Here is a 20,466-nt window from a genome sequence, read left to right on the forward strand (position 1 = left end):
TTCTTTATTTATCAAAATATTTGATCAACTGATCGACAACATGATCAATTCAACATAGAATTGTCTTTCTGTCCTCCTTCTAAATTTGCTTCCACCTCTCTTGCATTCAGCTTCGACTACAAATGTTTCCTATTTCATGCTTTTTTGTAAAGTAAACTCTTGTCTGCATCAGCTTCCACTTCTCCTTGAACACAGATTTCAGTATTCAGATGACATAGCTTACCTACTCAGGCCAAATACCTCTGTGTAATATGGTGCTAGTCCATTCAGAGTAAAAAAAAAGCTACCTAACCTGGATCCGAAAAATGCTATTTACCTATTGCACCCGTTAACTGATGAATGATACAGGACATCTTAAAACATAGCTCTAGCATGAGGATGAGCATCTATTTTCTTGGGAAGTTTAAAAGAAAGGATGAAGACCCAAACTACCAGCAGGCTGAAATAGCTCAGTTGGGAGAGTGTTAGAGTGAAGATCTAAAGGTCCCTGGTTCAATCCCGGGTTTCGGCACAATTTCAACTTCTGCTTTTCATGTCACAAAAGCTGTTTGGAGTTAAATCAAAGCTCTTCTTTATCAAAACCTTTCATCAATCTGATCAACAACACAATCAATTCAACATATTATTTACTTTCTGTCTTCCTTTCAAACTTGCTTCCACCTCTCTTGTATTCAACTATGCCTCATTTATTTGCAACTTCTTGCTTTATTTTAAAGTAAAGCTTTGCCTGCATCAGCCTCCAATTCCCCTTATACAAAACTGTCAGTAGTCAGATGACATAGCTTGTACACCCTGGCCATATAGGTCTGTGGTTCAGAGTATAAGTCAATTCAGAGTTTAGAAAAAAAAATTCTACCTACATTGTGCCCTAAAAAGGATATTCACTCATCAGACCAAGTTACCTGCTGAATGATACTGGACACTTTAACACATAACTATAAACGAAAATAGAATGACCAGGTTCTGTATGTATCGTCTACAATTATTAATAATACATCAGGAGGCCACAGGGACTTGTTGGCTGAAATATCTCAGTTGGGAGATCGTTAGACTGAAGAGCTTAAGGTACCTGATTCAATCCTGACTTTCAGCACAGTGCGAGGGGATCCTACATTCTTGCAAAATATTTCTTGAAATCAGCTCTAGTTTTTTTTTCTTTATTTCTCAAAATATTTTATCAACTGATCAACAACATGATAACTTCAACAAAAAGTTGTCTTTCTGTCCTCCTTCTAAACTTGCTTCCACCTCTCTTGCCATCAACTTTGATGACGAATTTATCCCATTTTATACTTTTTTCAAAGTAAACTCTTGTCTGCATCAGCTTTCACTTCTCCTTGAACAAAGTTGTCAGTATTGAGATGACATAGCTTACCTACTCAGGCGACATACGTCTGTGTAATACAGTGCTGGTCCACTTAGAGTTTTAAAAGAAAAACGACCTAACATTTATCCCAAAAACGCTACTCACCCATTTCACCAGTTAGCTGCTGAACAATGCAGGACACATTAAAACACAGCTCTAACCTCAGGTTGAAAATCCAGGTTCTGCATCTCTGTTCTGGGATTGTTCAAAAAAAGAGGCTGAATACTATAGCTGCTGGCAGGCCGAAATAGCTCAGTTGGGAGAGCGTTAGACTGAAGATCTAAAGGTCCCTGGTTCGATCCCGGGTTTCGGCACATTTTGAACTTCTGCTTTGCATGCCACAAAGACTATTTTGAGTCAACTCATATTGACTTTGTTTATAATGATCAAAACCTTTTATCAAGATAATCGACAATACAATTAATTCAACATATTATTTACTTTCTGTCTTTCTTTCAAACTTGCTTCCACCTCTCTTGTATTCAACTTTGCCTCCTTTATTTCCCAATTCTTCCTTTAATTGAAAGTAAAGCTTTGCCTGCATCAGCCTCCAGTTCCCCTTATACAAAACTGTTAGTAGTCAGATGACCTAGCTTGCCGACCCTCGCCATATAGGTCTGTGTTTCTGAGTATAAGTCCATTCCTAGTTTACAAACATCATCTAACTAACTTGGCTCCTAAAAAGGAAATTCACCCATCAGACCAATTTAGCTACTGAATAATACTGGACAATTTAACACATAACTGCACATGCAGATAGAGTGACCAGGTTCTGCATTTATCTTTAACAATTATAAAAAATACAACAGAAAGCCAAAATTGCCAGCTGGATGAAATAGCTCAGTTGGGAGAGCAGTAGACTGAAGATCTAAAGGTCCCTGGTTCAATCCCGGGTTTAGGCACATTTTGAACTTCTGCTTTGCATGCCACAAATGCTATTTGGAGTCAACTCATATTGACGTTGTTTATAATGATCAAAACCTTTTATCAAGCTGATCGATAAGACAACCATTTCAACATATTTTTTACATTCTGTCTTTCTGTCAAACTTGCTTCCACCTCTCTTGTATTCAACTTTACCTGCTTTATTTGCCAATTCTTCCTTTAATTGAAAGTAAAGCTTTGCCTGCATCAGCCTCGAGTTCCCCTTATACAAAACTGTTAGTAGTCAGATGACCTAGTTTGCCTACCCTCGCCATATAGGTCTGTGTGTCTGAGTATAAATCCATTCATAGTTTACAAACATCTTCTAACTAACTTGGCTCCTAAAAAGGAAATTCACCCATCAGACCAATTTAGCTGCTGAATAATATTGGACAATTTAACACATAACTGCACATGCAGATAGAATGACCAGGGTCTGCATTTATCTTTAACAATTATCAAAAATACAACAGAAAGCCAAAATGGCCAGCTGGATGAAATAGCTCAGTTGGGAGAGTGTTAGATTGAAAATCTAAAAGTCCCTTGTTCAATGCTGGGTTTCGGAAAAGTCTGAGAGGTTTCTTGCTTCGCGCAAAATATTTCTTGGTATCAGCTCAAGTTTTTCTTTCTTTATTTATCAAAATATTTGATCAACTGATCGACAACATGATCAATTCAACATAGAATTGTCTTTCTGTCCTCCTTCTAAATTTGCTTCCACCTCTCTTGCATTCAGCTTCGACTACAAATGTTTCCTATTTCATGCTTTTTTGTAAAGTAAACTCTTGTCTGCATCAGCTTCCACTTCTCCTTGAACACAGATTTCAGTATTCAGATGACATAGCTTACCTACTCAGGCCAAATACCTCTGTGTAATATGGTGCTAGTCCATTCAGAGTAAAAAAAAAAGCTACCTAACCTGGATCCGAAAAATGCTATTTACCTATTGCACCCGTTAACTGATGAATGATACAGGACATCTTAAAACATAGCTCTAGCATGAGGTTGAGCATCTATTTTCTTGGGAAGTTTAAAAGAAAGGATGAAGACACAAACTACCAGCAGGCCGAAATAGCTCAGTTGGGAGAGCGTTAGACTGAAGATCTAAAGGTCCCTGGTTCAATCCCGGGTTTCGGCACAATTTCAACCTCTGCTTTTCATGTCTCGAAAGCTGTTTGGAGTTAAATCAACGCTCTTCTTTATCAAAACCTTTTATCAATCTGATCAACAACACAATCAATTCAACATATTATTTACTTTCTGTCTTCTTTTCAAACTTGCTTCCACCTCTCTTGTATTCAACTATGCCTCATTTATTTGAAACTTCTTGCTTTATTTTAAAGTAAAGCTTTGCCTGCATCAGCCTCCAATTCCCCTTATACAAAACTGTCAGTAGTCAGATGACATAGCTTGTACACCCTGGCCATATAGGTCTGTGTTTCAGAGTATAAGTCAATTCAGAGTTTAGAAAAAAAAATTCTACCTACATTGTGCCCTAAAAAGGATATTCACTCATCAGACCAAGTTACCTGCTGAATGATACTGGACACTTTAACATATAACTATAAACGAAAATAGAATGACCAGGTTCTGTATGTATCGTCTACAATTATTAATAATACATCAGGAGGCCACAGGGACTTGTTGGCTGAAATATCTCAGTTGGGAGATCGTTAGACTGAAGAGCTTAAGGTACCTGATTCAATCCTGACTTTCAGCACAGTGCAAGGGGATCCTACATTCTTGCAAAATATTTCTTGAAATCAGCTCTAGTTTTTTTTTCTTTATTTCTCAAAATATTTTATCAACTGATCAACAACATGATAACTTCAACAAAAAGTTGTCTTTCTGTCCTCCTTCTAAACTTGCTTCCACCTCTCTTGCCATCAGCTTTGATGACGAATTTATCCCATTTTATACTTTTTTCAAAGTAAACTCTTGTCTGCATCAGCTTTCACTTCTCCTTGAACAAAGTTGTCAGTATTGAGATGACATAGCTTACCTACTCAGGCGACATACGTCTGTGTAATACAGTGCTGGTCCACTTAGAGTTTTAAAAGAAAAACGACCTAACATTTATCCCAAAAACGCTACTCACCCATTTCACCAGTTAGCTGCTGAACAATGCAGGACACATTAAAACACAGCTCTAACCTCAGATTGAAAATCCAGGTTCTGCATCTCTGTTCTGGGATTGTTCAAAAAAAGAGGCTGAATACTATAACTGCTGGCAGGCCGAAATAGCTCAGTTGGGAGAGCGTTAGACTGAAGATCTAAAGGTCCCTGGTTCAATCCCGGGTTTCGGCACATTTTGAACTTCTGCTTTGCATGCCACAAAGACTATTTTGAGTCAACTCATATTGACTTTGTTTATAATGATCAAAACCTTTTATCAAGATAATCGACAATACAATTAATTCAACATATTATTTACTTTCTGTCTTTCTTTCAAACTTGCTTCCACCTCTCTTGTATTCAACTTTGCCTCCTTTATTTCCCAATTCTTCCTTTAATTGAAAGTAAAGCTTTGCCTGCATCAGCCTCCAGTTCCCCTTATACAAAACTGTTAGTAGTCAGATGACCTAGCTTGCCGACCCTCGCCATATAGGTCTGTGTTTCTGAGTATAAGTCCATTCATAGTTTACAAACATCATCTAACTAACTTGGCTCCTAAAAAGGAAATTCACCCATCAGACCAATTTAGCTACTGAATAATACTGGACAATTTAACACATAACTGCACATGCAGATAGAGTGACCAGGTTCTGCATTTATCTTTAACAATTATAAAAAATACAACAGAAAGCCAAAATTGCCAGCTGGATGAAATAGCTCAGTTGGGAGAGCAGTAGACTGAAGATCTAAAGGTCCCTGGTTCAATCCCGGGTTTAGGCACATTTTGAACTTCTGCTTTGCATGCCACAAATGCTATTTGGAGTCAACTCATATTGACGTTGTTTATAATGATCAAAACCTTTTATCAAGCTGATCGATAAGACAACCATTTCAACATATTTTTTACATTCTGTCTTTCTGTCAAACTTGCTTCCACCTCTCTTGTATTCAACTTTACCTGCTTTATTTGCCAATTCTTCCTTTAATTGAAAGTAAAGCTTTGCCTGCATCAGCCTCGAGTTCCCCTTATACAAAACTGTTAGTAGTCAGATGACCTAGTTTGCCTACCCTCGCCATATAGGTCTGTGTGTCTGAGTATAAGTCCATTCATAGTTTACAAACATCTTCTAACTAACTTGGCTCCTAAAAAGGAAATTCACCCATCAGACCAATTTAGCTGCTGAATAATATTGGACAATTTAACACATAACTGCACATGCAGATAGAATGACCAGGGTCTGCATTTATCTTTAACAATTATCAAAAATACAACAGAAAGCCAAAATGGCCAGCTGGATGAAATAGCTCAGTTGGGAGAGTGTTAGATTGAAAATCTAAAAGTCCCTTTTTCAATGCTGGGTTTCGGAAAAGTCTGAGAGGTTTCTTGCTTCTCACAAAATATTTCTTGGTATCAGCTCAAGTTTTTCTTTCTTTATTTATCAAAATATTTGATCAACTGATCGACAACATGATCAATTCAACATAGAATTGTCTTTCTGTCCTCCTTCTAAATTTGCTTCCACCTCTCTTGCATTCAGCTTCGACTACAAATGTTTCCTATTTAATGCTTTTTTGTAAAGTAAACTCTTGTCTGCATCAGCTTCCACTTCTCCTTGAACACAGATTTCAGTATTCAGATGACATAGCTTACCTACTCAGGCCAAATACCTCTGTGTAATATGGTGCTAGTCCATTCAGAGTAAAAAAAAAAGCTACCTAACCTGGATCCGAAAAATGCTATTTACCTATTGCACCCGTTAACTGATGAATGATACAGGACATCTTAAAACATAGCTCTGGCATGAGGTTGAGCAACTATTTTCTTGGGAAGTTTAAAAGAAAGGATGAAGACCCAAACTACCAGCAGGCCGAAATAGCTCAGTTGGGAGAGCGTTAGACTGAAGATCTAAAGGTCCCTGGTTCAATCCCGGGTTTCGGCACAATTTCAACTTCTGCTTTTCATGTCTCAAAAGCTGTTTGGAGTTAAATCAACGCTCTTCTTTATCAAAACCTTTTATCAATCTGATCAACAACACAATCAATTCAACATATTATTTACTTTCTGTCTTCTTTTCAAACTTGCTTCCACCTCTCTTGTATTCAACTATGCCTCATTTATTTGCAACTTCTTGCTTTATTTTAAAGTAAAGTTTTGCCTGCATCAGCCTCCAATTCCCCTTATACAAAACTGTCAGTAGTCAGATGACATAGCTTGTACACCCTGGCCATATAGGTCTGTGTTTCAGAGTATAAGTCAATTCAGAGTTTAGAAAAAAAAATTCTACCTACCTTGTCCCCTAAAAAGGATATTCACTCATCAGACCAAGTTACCTGCTGAATGATACTGGACACTTTAACACATAACTATGAACGAAAATAGAATGACCAGGTTCTGTATGTATCGTCTACAATTATTAATAATACATCAGGAGGCCACAGGGACTTGTTGGCTGAAATATCTCAGTTGGGAGATCGTTAGACTGAAGAGCTTAAGGTACCTGATTCAATCCTGACTTTCAGCACAGTGCGAGGGGATCCTACATTCTTGCAAAATATTTCTTGAAATCAGCTCTAGTTTTTTTTTCTTTATTTCTCAAAATATTTTATCAACTGATCAACAACATGATAACTTCAACAAAAAGTTGTCTTTCTGTCCTCCTTCTAAACTTGCTTCCACCTCTCTTGCCATCAGCTTTGATGACAAATTTATCCCATTTTATACTTTTTTCAAAGTAAACTCTTGTCTGCATCAGCTTTCACTTCTCCTTGAACAAAGTTGTCAGTATTGAGATGACATAGCTTACCTACTCAGGCGACATACGTCTGTGTAATACAGTGCTGGTCCACTCAGAGTTTTAAAAGAAAAACGACCTAACATTTATCCCAAAAACGCTACTCACCCATTTCACCAGTTAGCTGCTGAACAATGCAGGACACATTAAAACACAGCTCTAACCTCAGATTGAAAATCCAGGTTCTGCATCTCTGTTCTGTGATTGTTCAAAAAAAGAGGCTGAATACTATAGCTGCTGGCAGGCCGAAATAGCTCAGTTGGGAGAGTGTTAGACAGAAGATCTAAAGGTCCCTGGTTCGATCCCGGGTTTCGGCACATTTTGAACTTCTGCTTTGCATGCCACAAAGACTATTTTGAGTCAACTCATATTGACTTTGTTTATAATGATCAAAACCTTTTATCAAGATAATCGACAATACAATTAATTCAACATATTATTTACTTTCTGTCTTTCTTTCAAACTTGCTTCCACCTCTCTTGTATTCAACTTTGCCTCCTTTATTTCCCAATTCTTCCTTTAATTGAAAGTAAAGCTTTGCCTGCATCAGCCTCCAGTTCCCCTTATACAAAACTGTTAGTAGTCAGATGACCTAGCTTGCCGACCCTCGCCATATAGGTCTGTGTTTCTGAGTATAAGTCCATTCATAGTTTACAAACATCATCTAACTAACTTGGCTCCTAAAAAGGAAATTCACCAATCAGACCAATTTAGCTACTGAATAATACTGGACAATTTAACACATAACTGCACATGCAGATAGAGTGACCAGGTTCTGCATTTATCTTTAACAATTATAAAAAATACAACAGAAAGCCAAAATTGCCAGCTGGATGAAATAGCCCAGTTGGGAGAGCAGTAGACTGAAGATCTAAAGGTCCCTGCTTCAATCCCGGGTTTAGGCACATTTTGAACTTCTGCTTTGCATGCCACAAATGCTATTTGGAGTCAACTCATATTGACGTTGTTTATAATGATCAAAACCTTTTATCAAGCTGATCGATAAGACAACCATTTCAACATATTTTTTACATTCTGTCTTTCTGTCAAACTTGCTTCCACCTCTCTTGTATTCAACTTTACCTGCTTTATTTGCCAATTCTTCCTTTAATTGAAAGTAAAGCTTTGCCTGCATCAGCCTCGAGTTCCCCTTATACAAAACTGTTAGTAGTCAGATGACCTAGTTTGCCTACCCTCGCCATATAGGTCTGTGTGTCTGAGTATAAGTACATTCATAGTTTACAAACATCATCTAACTAACTTGGCTCCTAAAAAGGAAATTCACCCATCAGACCAATTTAGCTGCTGAATAATATTGGACAATTTAACACATAACTGCACATGCAGATAGAATGACCAGGGTCTGCATTTATCTTTAACAATTATCAAAAATACAACAGAAAGCCAAAATGGCCAGCTGGATGAAATAGCTCAGTTGGGAGAGTGTTAGATTGAAAATCTAAAAGTCCCTTGTTCAATGCTGGGTTTCGGAAAAGTCTGAGAGGTTTCTTGCTTCTCACAAAATATTTCTTGGTATCAGCTCAAGTTTTTCTTTCTTTATTTATCAAAATATTTGATCAACTGATCGACAACATGATCAATTCAACATAGAATTGTCTTTCTGTCCTCCTTCTAAATTTGCTTCCACCTCTCTTGCATTCAGCTTCGACTACAAATGTTTCCTATTTCATGCTTTTTTGTAAAGTAAACTCTTGTCTGCATCAGCTTCCACTTCTCCTTGAACACAGATTTCAGTATTCAGATGACATAGCTTACCTACTCAGGCCAAATACCTCTGTGTAATATGGTGCTAGTCCATTCAGAGTAAAAAACAAAAGCTACCTAACCTGGATCCGAAAAATGCTATTTACCTATTGCACCCGTTAACTGATGAATGATACAGGACATCTTAAAACATAGCTCTAGCATGAGGTTGAGCATCTATTTTCTTGGGAAGTTTAAAAGAAAGGATGAAGACCCAAACTACCAGCAGGCCGAAATAGCTCAGTTGGGAGAGCGTTAGACTGAAGATCTAAAGGTTCAATCCCGGGTTTCGGCACAATTTCAACTTCTGCTTTTCATGTCACAAAAGCTGTTTGGAGTTAAATCAACGCTCTTCTTTATCAAAACCTTTTATCAATCTGATCAACAACACAATCAATTCAACATATTATTTACTTTCTGTCTTCCTTTCAAACTTGTTTCCACCTCTCTTGTATTCAACTATGCCTCATTTATTTGCAACTTCTTGCTTTATTTTAAAGTAAAGCTTTGCCTGCATCAGCCTCCAATTCCCCTTATACAAAACTGTCAGTAGTCAGATGACATACCTTGTACACCCTGGCCATATAGGTCTGTGTTTCAGAGTATAAGTCAATTCAAAGTTTAGAAAAAAAAATTCTACCTACCTTGTCCCCTAAAAAGGATATTCACTCATCAGACCAAGTTACCTGCTGAATGATACTGGACACTTTAACACATAACTATAAACGAAAATAGAATGACCAGGTTCTGTATGTATCGTCTACAATTATTAATAATACATCAGGAGGCCACAGGGACTTGTTGGCTGAAATATCTCAGTTGGGAGATCGTTAGACTGAAGAGCTTAAGGTACCTGATTCAATCCTGACTTTCAGCACAGTGCGAGGGGATCCTACATTCTTGCAAAATATTCCTTGAAATCAGCTCTATTTTTTTTTTCTTTATTTCTCAAAATATTTTATCAACTGATCAACAACATGATAACTTCAACAAAAAGTTGTCTTTCTGTCCTCCTTCTAAACTTGCTTCCACCTCTCTTGCCATCAACTTTGATGACGAATTTATCCCATTTTATACTTTTTTCAAAGTAAACTCTTGTCTGCATCAGCTTTCACTTCTCCTTGAACAAAGTTGTCAGTATTGAGATGACATAGCTTACCTACTCAGGCGACATACGTCTGTGTAATACAGTGCTGGTCCACTCAGAGTTTTAAAAGAAAAACGACCTAACATTTATCCCAAAAACGCTACTCACCCATTTCACCAGTTAGCTGCTGGACAATGCAGGACACATTAAAACACAGCTCTAACCTCAGATTGAAAATCCAGGTTCTGCATCTCTGTTCTGGGATTGTTCAAAAAAAGAGGCTGAATACTATAGCTGCTGGCAGGCCGAAATAGCTCAGTTGGGAGAGTGTTAGACTGAAGATCTAAAGGTCCCTGGTTCGATCCCGGGTTTCGGCTCATTTTGAACTTCTGCTTTGCATGCCACAAAGACTATTTTGAGTCAACTCATATTGACTTTGTTTATAATGATCAAAACCTTTTATCAAGATAATCAACAATACAATTAATTCAACATATTATTTACTTTCTGTCTTTCTTTCAAACTTGCTTCCACCTCTCTTGTATTCAACTTTGCCTCCTTTATTTCCCAATTCTTCCTTTAATTGAAAGTAAAGCTTTGCCTGCATCAGCCTCCAGTTCCCCTTATACAAAACTGTTAGTAGTCAGATGACCTAGCTTGCCGACCCTCGCCATATAGGTCTGTGTTTCTGAGTATAAGTCCATTCATAGTTTACAAACATCATCTAACTAACTTGGCTCCTAAAAAGGAAATTCACCCATCAGACCAATTTAGCTACTGAATAATACTGGACAATTTAACACATAACTGCACATGCAGATAGAGTGACCAGGTTCTGCATTTATCTTTAACAATTATAAAAAATACAACAGAAAGCCAAAATTGCCAGCTGGATGAAATAGCTCAGTTGGGAGAGCAGTAGACTGAAGATCTAAAGGTCCCTGGTTCGATCCCGGGTTTCGGCACATTTTGAACTTCTGCTTTGCATGCCACAAATGCTATTTGGAGTCAACTCATATTGACGTTGTTTATAATGATCAAAACCTTTTATCAAGCTGATCGATAAGACAACCATTTCAACATATTTTTTACATTCTGTCTTTCTGTCAAACTTGCTTCCACCTCTCTTGTATTCAACTTTACCTGCTTTATTTGCCAATTCTTCCTTTAATTGAAAGTAAAGCTTTGCCTGCATCAGCCTCGAGTTCCCCTTATACAAAACTGTTAGTAGTCAGATGACCTAGTTTGCCTACCCTCGCCATATAGGTCTGTGTGTCTGAGTATAAGTCCATTCATAGTTTACAAACATCTTCTAACTAACTTGGCTCCTAAAAAGGAAATTCACCCATCAGACCAATTTAGCTGCTGAATAATATTGGACAATTTAACACATAACTGCACATGCAGATAGAATGACCAGGGTCTGCATTTATCTTTAACAATTATCAAAAATACAACAGAAAGGCATAATGGCCAGCTGGATGAAATAGCTCAGTTGGGAGAGTGTTAGATTGAAAATCTAAAAGTCCCTTGTTCAATGCTGGGTTTCGGAAAAGTCTGAGAGGTTTCTTGCTTCTCACAAAATATTTCTTGGTATCAGCTCAAGTTTTTCTTTCTTTATTTATCAAAATATTTGATCAACTGATCGACAACATGATCAATTCAACATAGAATTGTCTTTCTGTCCTCCTTCTAAATTTGCTTCCACCTCTCTTGCATTCAGCTTCGACTACAAATGTTTCCTATTTCATGCTTTTTTGTAAAGTAAACTCTTGTCTGCATCAGCTTCCACTTCTCCTTGAACACAGATTTCAGTATTCAGATGACGTAGCTTACCTACTCAGGCCAAATACCTCTGTGTAATATGGTGCTAGTCCATTCAGAGTAAAAAAAAAAGCTACCTAACCTGGATCCGAAAAATGCTATTTACCTATTGCACCCGTTAACTGATGAATGATACAGGACATCTTAAAACATAGCTCTAGCATGAGGATGAGCATCTATTTTCTTGGGAAGTTTAAAAGAAAGGATGAAGACCCAAACTACCAGCAGGCTGAAATAGCCCAGTTGGGAGAGCGTTAGAGTGAAGATCTAAAGGTCCCTGGTTCAATCCCGGGTTTCGGCACAATTTCAACTTCTGCTTTTCATGTCACAAAAGCTGTTTGGAGTTAAATCAAAGCTCTTCTTTATCAAAACCTTTCATCAATCTGATCAACAACACAATCAATTCAACATATTATTTACTTTCTGTCTTCCTTTCAAACTTGCTTCCACCTCTCTTGTATTCAACTATGCCTCATTTATTTGCAACTTCTTGCTTTATTTTAAAGTAAAGCTTTGCCTGCATCAGCCTCCAATTCCCCTTATACAAAACTGTCAGTAGTCAGATGACATAGCTTGTACACCCTGGCCATATAGGTCTGTGGTTCAGAGTATAAGTCAATTCAGAGTTTAGAAAAAAAAATTCTACCTACATTGTGCCCTAAAAAGGATATTCACTCATCAGACCAAGTTACCTGCTGAATGATACTGGACACTTTAACACATAACTATAAACGAAAATAGAATGACCAGGTTCTGTATGTATCGTCTACAATTATTAATAATACATCAGGAGGCCACAGGGACTTGTTGGCTGAAATATCTCAGTTGGGAGATCGTTAGACTGAAGAGCTTAAGGTACCTGATTCAATCCTGACTTTCAGCACAGTGCGAGGGGATCCTACATTCTTGCAAAATATTTCTTGAAATCAGCTCTAGTTTTTTTTTCTTTATTTCTCAAAATATTTTATCAACTGATCAACAACATGATAACTTCAACAAAAAGTTGTCTTTCTGTCCTCCTTCTAAACTTGCTTCCACCTCTCTTGCCATCAACTTTGATGACAAATTTATCCCATTTTATACTTTTTTCAAAGTAAACTCTTGTCTGCATCAGCTTTCACTTCTCCTTGAACAAAGTTGTCAGTATTGAGATGACATAGCTTACCTACTCAGGCGACATACGTCTGTGTAATACAGTGCTGGTCCACTTAGAGTTTTAAAAGAAAAACGACCTAACATTTATCCCAAAAACGCTACTCACCCATTTCACCAGTTAGCTGCTGAACAATGCAGGACACATTAAAACACAGCTCTAACCTCAGGTTGAAAATCCAGGTTCTGCATCTCTGTTCTGGGATTGTTCAAAAAAAGAGGCTGAATACTATAGCTGCTGGCAGGCCGAAATAGCTCAGTTGGGAGAGCGTTAGACTGAAGATCTAAAGGTCCCTGGTTCGATCCCGGGTTTCGGCACATTTTGAACTTCTGCTTTGCATGCCACAAAGACTATTTTGAGTCAACTCATATTGACTTTGTTTATAATGATCAAAACCTTTTATCAAGATAATCAACAATACAATTAATTCAACATATTATTTACTTTCTGTCTTTCTTTCAAACTTGCTTCCACCTCTCTTGTATTCAACTTTGCCTCCTTTATTTCCCAATTCTTCCTTTAATTGAAAGTAAAGCTTTGCCTGCATCAGCCTCCAGTTCCCCTTATACAAAACTGTTAGTAGTCAGATGACCTAGCTTGCCGACCCTCGCCATATAGGTCTGTGTTTCTGAGTATAAGTCCATTCCTAGTTTACAAACATCATCTAACTAACTTGGCTCCTAAAAAGGAAATTCACCCATCAGACCAATTTAGCTACTGAATAATACTGGACAATTTAACACATAACTGCACATGCAGAGTGACCAGGTTCTGCATTTATCTTTAACAATTATAAAAAATACAACAGAAAGCCAAAATTGCCAGCTGGATGAAATAGCTCAGTTGGGAGAGCAGTAGACTGAAGATCTAAAGGTCCCTGGTTCAATCCCGGGTTTAGGCACATTTTGAACTTCTGCTTTGCATGCCACAAATGCTATTTGGAATCAACTCATATTGACGTTGTTTATAATGATCAAAACCTTTTATCAAGCTGATCGATAAGACAACCATTTCAACATATTTTTTACATTCTGTCTTTCTGTCAAACTTGCTTCCACCTCTCTTGTATTCAACTTTACCTGCTTTATTTGCCAATTCTTCCTTTAATTGAAAGTAAAGCTTTGCCTGCATCAGCCTCGAGTTCCCCTTATACAAAACTGTTAGTAGTCAGATGACCTAGTTTGCCTACCCTCGCCATATAGGTCTGTGTGTCTGAGTATAAGTCCATTCATAGTTTACAAACATCTTCTAACTAACTTGGCTCCTAAAAAGGAAATTCACCCATCAGACCAATTTAGCTGCTGAATAATATTGGACAATTTAACACATAACTGCACATGCAGATAGAATGACCAGGGTCTGCATTTATCTTTAACAATTATCAAAAATACAACAGAAAGCCAAAATGGCCAGCTGGATGAAATAGCTCAGTTGGGAGAGTGTTAGATTGAAAATCTAAAAGTCCCTTGTTCAATGCTGGGTTTCGGAAAAGTCTGAGAGGTTTCTTGCTTCTCACAAAATATTTCTTGGTATCAGCTCAAGTTTTTCTTTCTTTATTTATCAAAATATTTGATCAACTGATCGACAACATGATCAATTCAACATAGAATTGTCTTTCTGTCCTCCTTCTAAATTTGCTTCCACCTCTCTTGCATTCAGCTTCGACTACAAATGTTTCCTATTTCATGCTTTTTTGTAAAGTAAACTCTTGTCTGCATCAGCTTCCACTTCTCCTTGAACACAGATTTCAGTATTCAGATGACATAGCTTACCTACTCAGGCCAAATACCTCTGTGTAATATGGTGCTAGTCCATTCAGAGTAAAAAAAAAAGCTACCTAACCTGGATCCGAAAAATGCTTTTTACCTATTGCACCCGTTAACTGATGAATGATACAGGACATCTTAAAACATAGCTCTAGCATGAGGTTGAGCATCTATTTTCTTGGGAAGTTTAAAAGAAAGGATGAAGACCCAAACTACCAGCAGGCCGAAATAGCTCAGTTGGGAGAGCGTTAGACTGAAGATCTAAAGGTCCCTGGTTCAATCCCGGGATTCGGCACAATTTCAACTTCTGCTTTTCATGTCACAAAAGCTGTTTGGAGTTAAATCAACGCTCTTCTTTATCAAAACCTTTTATCAATCTGATCAACAACACAATCAATTCAACATATTATTTACTTTCTGTCTTCCTTTCAAACTTGCTTCCACCTCTCTTGTATTCAACTATGCCTCATTTATTTGCAACTTCTTGCTTTATTTTAAAGTAAAGCTTTGCCTGCATCAGCCTCCAATTCCCCTTATACAAAACTGTCAGTAGTCAGATGACATAGCTTGTACACCCTGGCCATATAGGTCTGTGTTTCAGAGTATAAGTCAATTCAGAGTTTAGAAAAAAAAATTCTACCTACCTTGTCCCCTAAAAAGGATATTCACTCATCAGACCAAGTTACCTGCTGAATGATACTGGACACTTTAACACATAACTATGAACGAAAATAGAATGACCAGGTTCTGTATGTATCGTCTACAATTATTAATAATACATCAGGAGGCCACAGGGACTTGTTGGCTGAAATATCTCAGTTGGGAGATCGTTAGACTGAAGAGCTTAAGGTACCTGATTCAATCCTGACTTTCAGCACAGTGCGAGGGGATCCTACATTCTTGCAAAATATTTCTTGAAATCAGCTCTAGTTTTTTTTTCTTTATTTCTCAAAATATTTTATCAACTGATCAACAACATGATAACTTCAACAAAAAGTTGTCTTTCTGTCCTCCTTCTAAACTTGCTTCCACCTCTCTTGCCATCAGCTTTGATGACGAATTTATCCCATTTTATACTTTTTTCAAAGTAAACTCTTGTCTGCATCAGCTTTCACTTCTCCTTGAACAAAGTTGTCAGTATTGAGATGACATAGCTTACCTACTCAGGCGACATACGTCTGTATAATACAGTGCTGGTCCACTCAGAGTTTTAAAAGAAAAACGACCTAACATTTATCCCAAAAACGCTACTCACCCATTTCACCAGTTAGCTGCTGAACAATGCAAGACACATTAAAACACAGCTCTAACCTCAGATTGAAAATCCAGGTTCTGCATCTCTGTTCTGTGATTGTTCAAAAAAAGAGGCTGAATACTATAGCTGCTGGCAGGCCGAAAAAGCTCAGTTGGGAGAGTGTTAGACAGAAGATCTAAAGGTCCCTGGTTCGATCCCGGGTTTCGGCACATTTTGAACTTCTGCTTTGCATGCCACAAAGACTATTTTGAGTCAACTCATATTGACTTTGTTTATAATGATCAAAACCTTTTATCAAGATAATCGACAATACAATTAATTCAACATATTATTTACTTTCTGTCTTTCTTTCAAACTTGCTTCCACCTCTCTTGTATTCAACTTTGCCTCCTTTATTTCCCAATTCTTCCTTTAATTGAAAGTAAAGCTTTGCCTGCATCAGCCTCCAGTTCCCCTTATACAAAACTGTTAGTAGTCAGATGACCTAGCTTGCCGACCCTCGCCATATAGGTCTGTGTTTCTGAGTATAAGTCCATTCATAGTTTACAAACATCATCTAACTAACTTGGCTCCTAAAAAGGAAATTCACCAATCAGACCAATTTAGCTACTGAATAATACTGGACAATTTAACACATAACTGCACATGCAGATAGAGTGACCAGGTTCTGCATTTATCTTTAACAATTATAAAAAATACAACAGAAAGCCAAAATTGCCAGCTGGATGAAATAGCCCAGTTGGGAGAGCAGTAGACTGAAGATCTAAAGGTCCCTGCTTCAATCCCGGGTTTAGGCACATTTTGAACTTCTGCTTTGCATGCCACAAATGCTATTTGGAGTCAACTCATATTGACGTTGTTTATAATGATCAAAACCTTTTATCAAGCTGATCGATAAGACAACCATTTCAACATATTTTTTACATTCTGTCTTTCTGTCAAACTTGCTTCCTCCTCTCTTGTATTCAACTTTACCTGCTTTATTTGCCAATTCTTCCTTTAATTGAAAGTAAAGCTTTGCCTGCATCAGCCTCGAGTTCCCCTTATACAAAACTGTTAGTAGTCAGATGACCTAGTTTGCCTACCCTCGCCATATAGGTCTGTGTGTCTGAGTATAAGTCCATTCATAGTTTACAAACATCTTCTAACTAACTTGGCTCCTAAAAAGGAAATTCACCCATCAGACCAATTTAGCTGCTGAATAATATTGGACAATTTAACACATAACTGCACATGCAGATAGAATGACCAGGGTCTGCATTTATCTTTAACAATTATCAAAAATACAACAGAAAGCCAAAATGGCCAGCTGGATGAAATAGCTCAGTTGGGAGAGTGTTAGATTGAAAATCTAAAAGTCCCTTGTTCAATGCTGGGTTTCGGAAAAGTCTGAGAGGTTTCTTGCTTCTCACAAAATATTTCTTGGTATCAGCTCAAGTTTTTCTTTCTTTATTTATCAAAATATTTGATCAACTGATCGACAACATGATCAATTCAACATAGAATTGTCTTTCTGTCCTCCTTCTAAATTTGCTTCCACCTCTCTTGCATTCAGCTTCGACTACAAATGTTTCCTATTTCATGCTTTTTTGTAAAGTAAACTCTTGTCTGCATCAGCTTCCACTTCTCCTTGAACACAGATTTCAGTATTCAGATGACATAGCTTACCTACTCAGGCCAAATACCTCTGTGTAATATGGTGCTAGTCCATTCAGAGTAAAAAAAAAAGCTACCTAACCTGGATCCGAAAAATGCTTTTTACCTATTGCACCCGTTAACTGATGAATGATACAGGACATCTTAAAACATAGCTCTAGCATGAGGTTGAGCATCTATTTTCTTGGGAAGTTTAAAAGAAAGGATGAAGACCCAAACTACCAGCAGGCCGAAATAGCTCAGTTGGGAGAGCGTTAGACTGAAGATCTAAAGGTCCCTGGTTCAATCCCGGGATTTGGCACAATTTCAACTTCTGCTTTTCATGTCACAAAAGCTGTTTGGAGTTAAATCAACGCTCTTCTTTATCAAAACCTTTTATCAATCTGATCAACAACACAATCAATTCAACATATTATTTACTTTCTGTCTTCCTTTCAAACTTGCTTCCACCTCTCTTGTATTCAACTATGCCTCATTTATTTGCAACTTCTTGCTTTATTTTAAAGTAAAGCTTTGCCTGCATCAGCCTCCAATTCCCCTTATACAAAACTGTCAGTAGTCAGATGACATAGCTTGTACACCCTGGCCATATAGGTCTGTGTTTCAGAGTATAAGTCAATTCAGAGTTTAGAAAAAAAAATTCTACCTACCTTGTCCCCTAAAAAGGATATTCACTCATCAGACCAAGTTACCTGCTGAATGATACTGGACACTTTAACACATAACTATGAACGAAAATAGAATGACCAGGTTCTGTATGTATCGTCTACAATTATTAATAATACATCAGGAGGCCACAGGGACTTGTTGGCTGAGATATCTCAGTTGGGAGATCGTTAGACTGAAGAGCTTAAGGTACCTGATTCAATCCTGACTTTCAGCACAGTGCGAGGGGATCCTACATTCTTGCAAAATATTTCTTGAAATCAGCTCTAGTTTTTTTTTCTTTATTTCTCAAAATATTTTATCAACTGATCAACAACATGATAACTTCAACAAAAAGTTGTCTTTCTGTCCTCCTTCTAAACTTGCTTCCACCTCTCTTGCCATCAGCTTTGATGACGAATTTATCCCATTTTATACTTTTTTCAAAGTAAACTCTTGTCTGCATCAGCTTTCACTTCTCCTTGAACAAAGTTGTCAGTATTGAGATGACATAGCTTACCTACTCAGGCGACATACGTCTGTGTAATACAGTGCTGGTCCACTCAGAGTTTTAAAAGAAAAACGACCTAACATTTATCCCAAAACGCTACTCACCCATTTCACCAGTTAGCTGCTGAACAATGCAGAACACATTAAAACACAGCTCTAACCTCAGATTGAAAATCCAGGTTCTGCATCTCTGTTCTGTGATTGTTCAAAAAAAGAGGCTGAATACTATAGCTGCTGGCAGGCCGAAATAGCTCAGTTGGGAGAGTGTTAGACAGAAGATCTAAAGGTCCCTGGTTCGATCCCGGGTTTCGGCACATTTTGAACTTCTGCTTTGCATGCCACAAAGACTATTTTGAGTCAACTCATATTGACTTTGTTTATAATGATCAAAACCTTTTATCAAGATAATCGACAATACAATTAATTCAACATATTATTTACTTTCTGTCTTTCTTTCAAACTTGCTTCCACCTCTCTTGTATTCAACTTTGCCTCCTTTATTTCCCAATTCTTCCTTTAATTGAAAGTAAAGCTTTGCCTGCATCAGCCTCCAGTTCCCCTTATACAAAACTGTTAGTAGTCAGATGACCTAGCTTGCCGACCCTCGCCATATAGGTCTGTGTTTCTGAGTATAAGTCCATTCATAGTTTACAAACATCATCTAACTAACTTGGCTACTAAAAAGGAAATTCACCAATCAGACCAATTTAGCTACTGAATAATACTGGACAATTTAACACATAACTGCACATGCAGATAGAGTGACCAGGTTCTGCATTTATCTTTAACAATTATAAAAAATACAACAGAAAGCCAAAATTGCCAGCTGGATGAAATAGCTCAGTTGGGAGAGCAGTAGACTGAAGATCTAAAGGTCCCTGGTTCAATCCCGGGTTTAGGCACATTTTGAACTTCTGCTTTGCATGCCACAAATGCTATTTGGAGTCAACTCATATTGACGTTGTTTATAATGATCAAAACCTTTTATCAAGCTGATCGATAAGACGACCATTTCAACATATTTTTTACATTCTGTCTTTCTGTCAAACTTGCTTCCACCTCTCTTGTATTCAACTTTACCTGCTTTATTTGCCAATTCTTCCTTTAATTGAAAGTAAAGCTTTGCCTGCATCAGCCTCGAGTTCCCCTTATACAAAACTGTTAGTAGTCAGATGACCTAGTTTGCCTACCCTCGCCATATAGGTCTGTGTGTCTGAGTATAAGTCCATTCATAGTTTACAAACATCTTCTAACTAACTTGGCTCCTAAAAAGGAAATTCACCCATCAGACCAATTTAGCTGCTGAATAATATTGGACAATTTAACACATAACTGCACATGCAGATAGAATGACCAGGGTCTGCATTTATCTTTAACAATTATCAAAAATACAACAGAAAGCCAAAATGGCCAGCTGGATGAAATAGCTCAGTTGGGAGAGTGTTAGATTGAAAATCTAAAAGTCCCTTGTTCAATGCTGGGTTTCGGAAAAGTCTGAGAGGTTTCTTGCTTCTCACAAAATATTTCTTGGTATCAGCTCAAGTTTTTCTTTCTTTATTTATCAAAATATTTGATCAACTGATCGACAACATGATCAATTCAACATAGA

General features: G+C 37.5%; 6 non-coding genes across 6 annotated transcripts; all 6 read left to right on the plus strand.

The window, feature by feature from the left end:
* Positions 1-1,607: 1,607 nt before the first annotated feature.
* On the plus strand, positions 1,608-1,680 carry TRNAF-GAA (transfer RNA phenylalanine (anticodon GAA)). Its single transcript has one exon. It is a non-coding gene; the product is annotated as a tRNA-Phe (tRNA).
* Positions 1,681-3,355: 1,675 nt separating this feature from the next.
* Positions 3,356-3,428, plus strand: TRNAF-GAA (transfer RNA phenylalanine (anticodon GAA)). Its single transcript has one exon. It is a non-coding gene; the product is annotated as a tRNA-Phe (tRNA).
* A 1,096-nt stretch (positions 3,429-4,524) lies between these two features.
* TRNAF-GAA (transfer RNA phenylalanine (anticodon GAA)) lies at positions 4,525-4,597 on the plus strand. Its single transcript has one exon. It is a non-coding gene; the product is annotated as a tRNA-Phe (tRNA).
* A 1,675-nt stretch (positions 4,598-6,272) lies between these two features.
* On the plus strand, positions 6,273-6,345 carry TRNAF-GAA (transfer RNA phenylalanine (anticodon GAA)). The gene has a single exon. It is a non-coding gene; the product is annotated as a tRNA-Phe (tRNA).
* A 4,007-nt stretch (positions 6,346-10,352) lies between these two features.
* On the plus strand, positions 10,353-10,425 carry TRNAF-GAA (transfer RNA phenylalanine (anticodon GAA)). The gene has a single exon. It is a non-coding gene; the product is annotated as a tRNA-Phe (tRNA).
* Positions 10,426-13,269: 2,844 nt separating this feature from the next.
* On the plus strand, positions 13,270-13,342 carry TRNAF-GAA (transfer RNA phenylalanine (anticodon GAA)). The gene has a single exon. It is a non-coding gene; the product is annotated as a tRNA-Phe (tRNA).
* Positions 13,343-20,466: the final 7,124 nt, after the last annotated feature.

This window comes from Triturus cristatus, chromosome 8 (genome assembly GCF_964204655.1).
Source record: "Triturus cristatus chromosome 8, aTriCri1.1, whole genome shotgun sequence".
Classification (NCBI taxonomy): domain Eukaryota; kingdom Metazoa; phylum Chordata; class Amphibia; order Caudata; family Salamandridae; genus Triturus; species Triturus cristatus.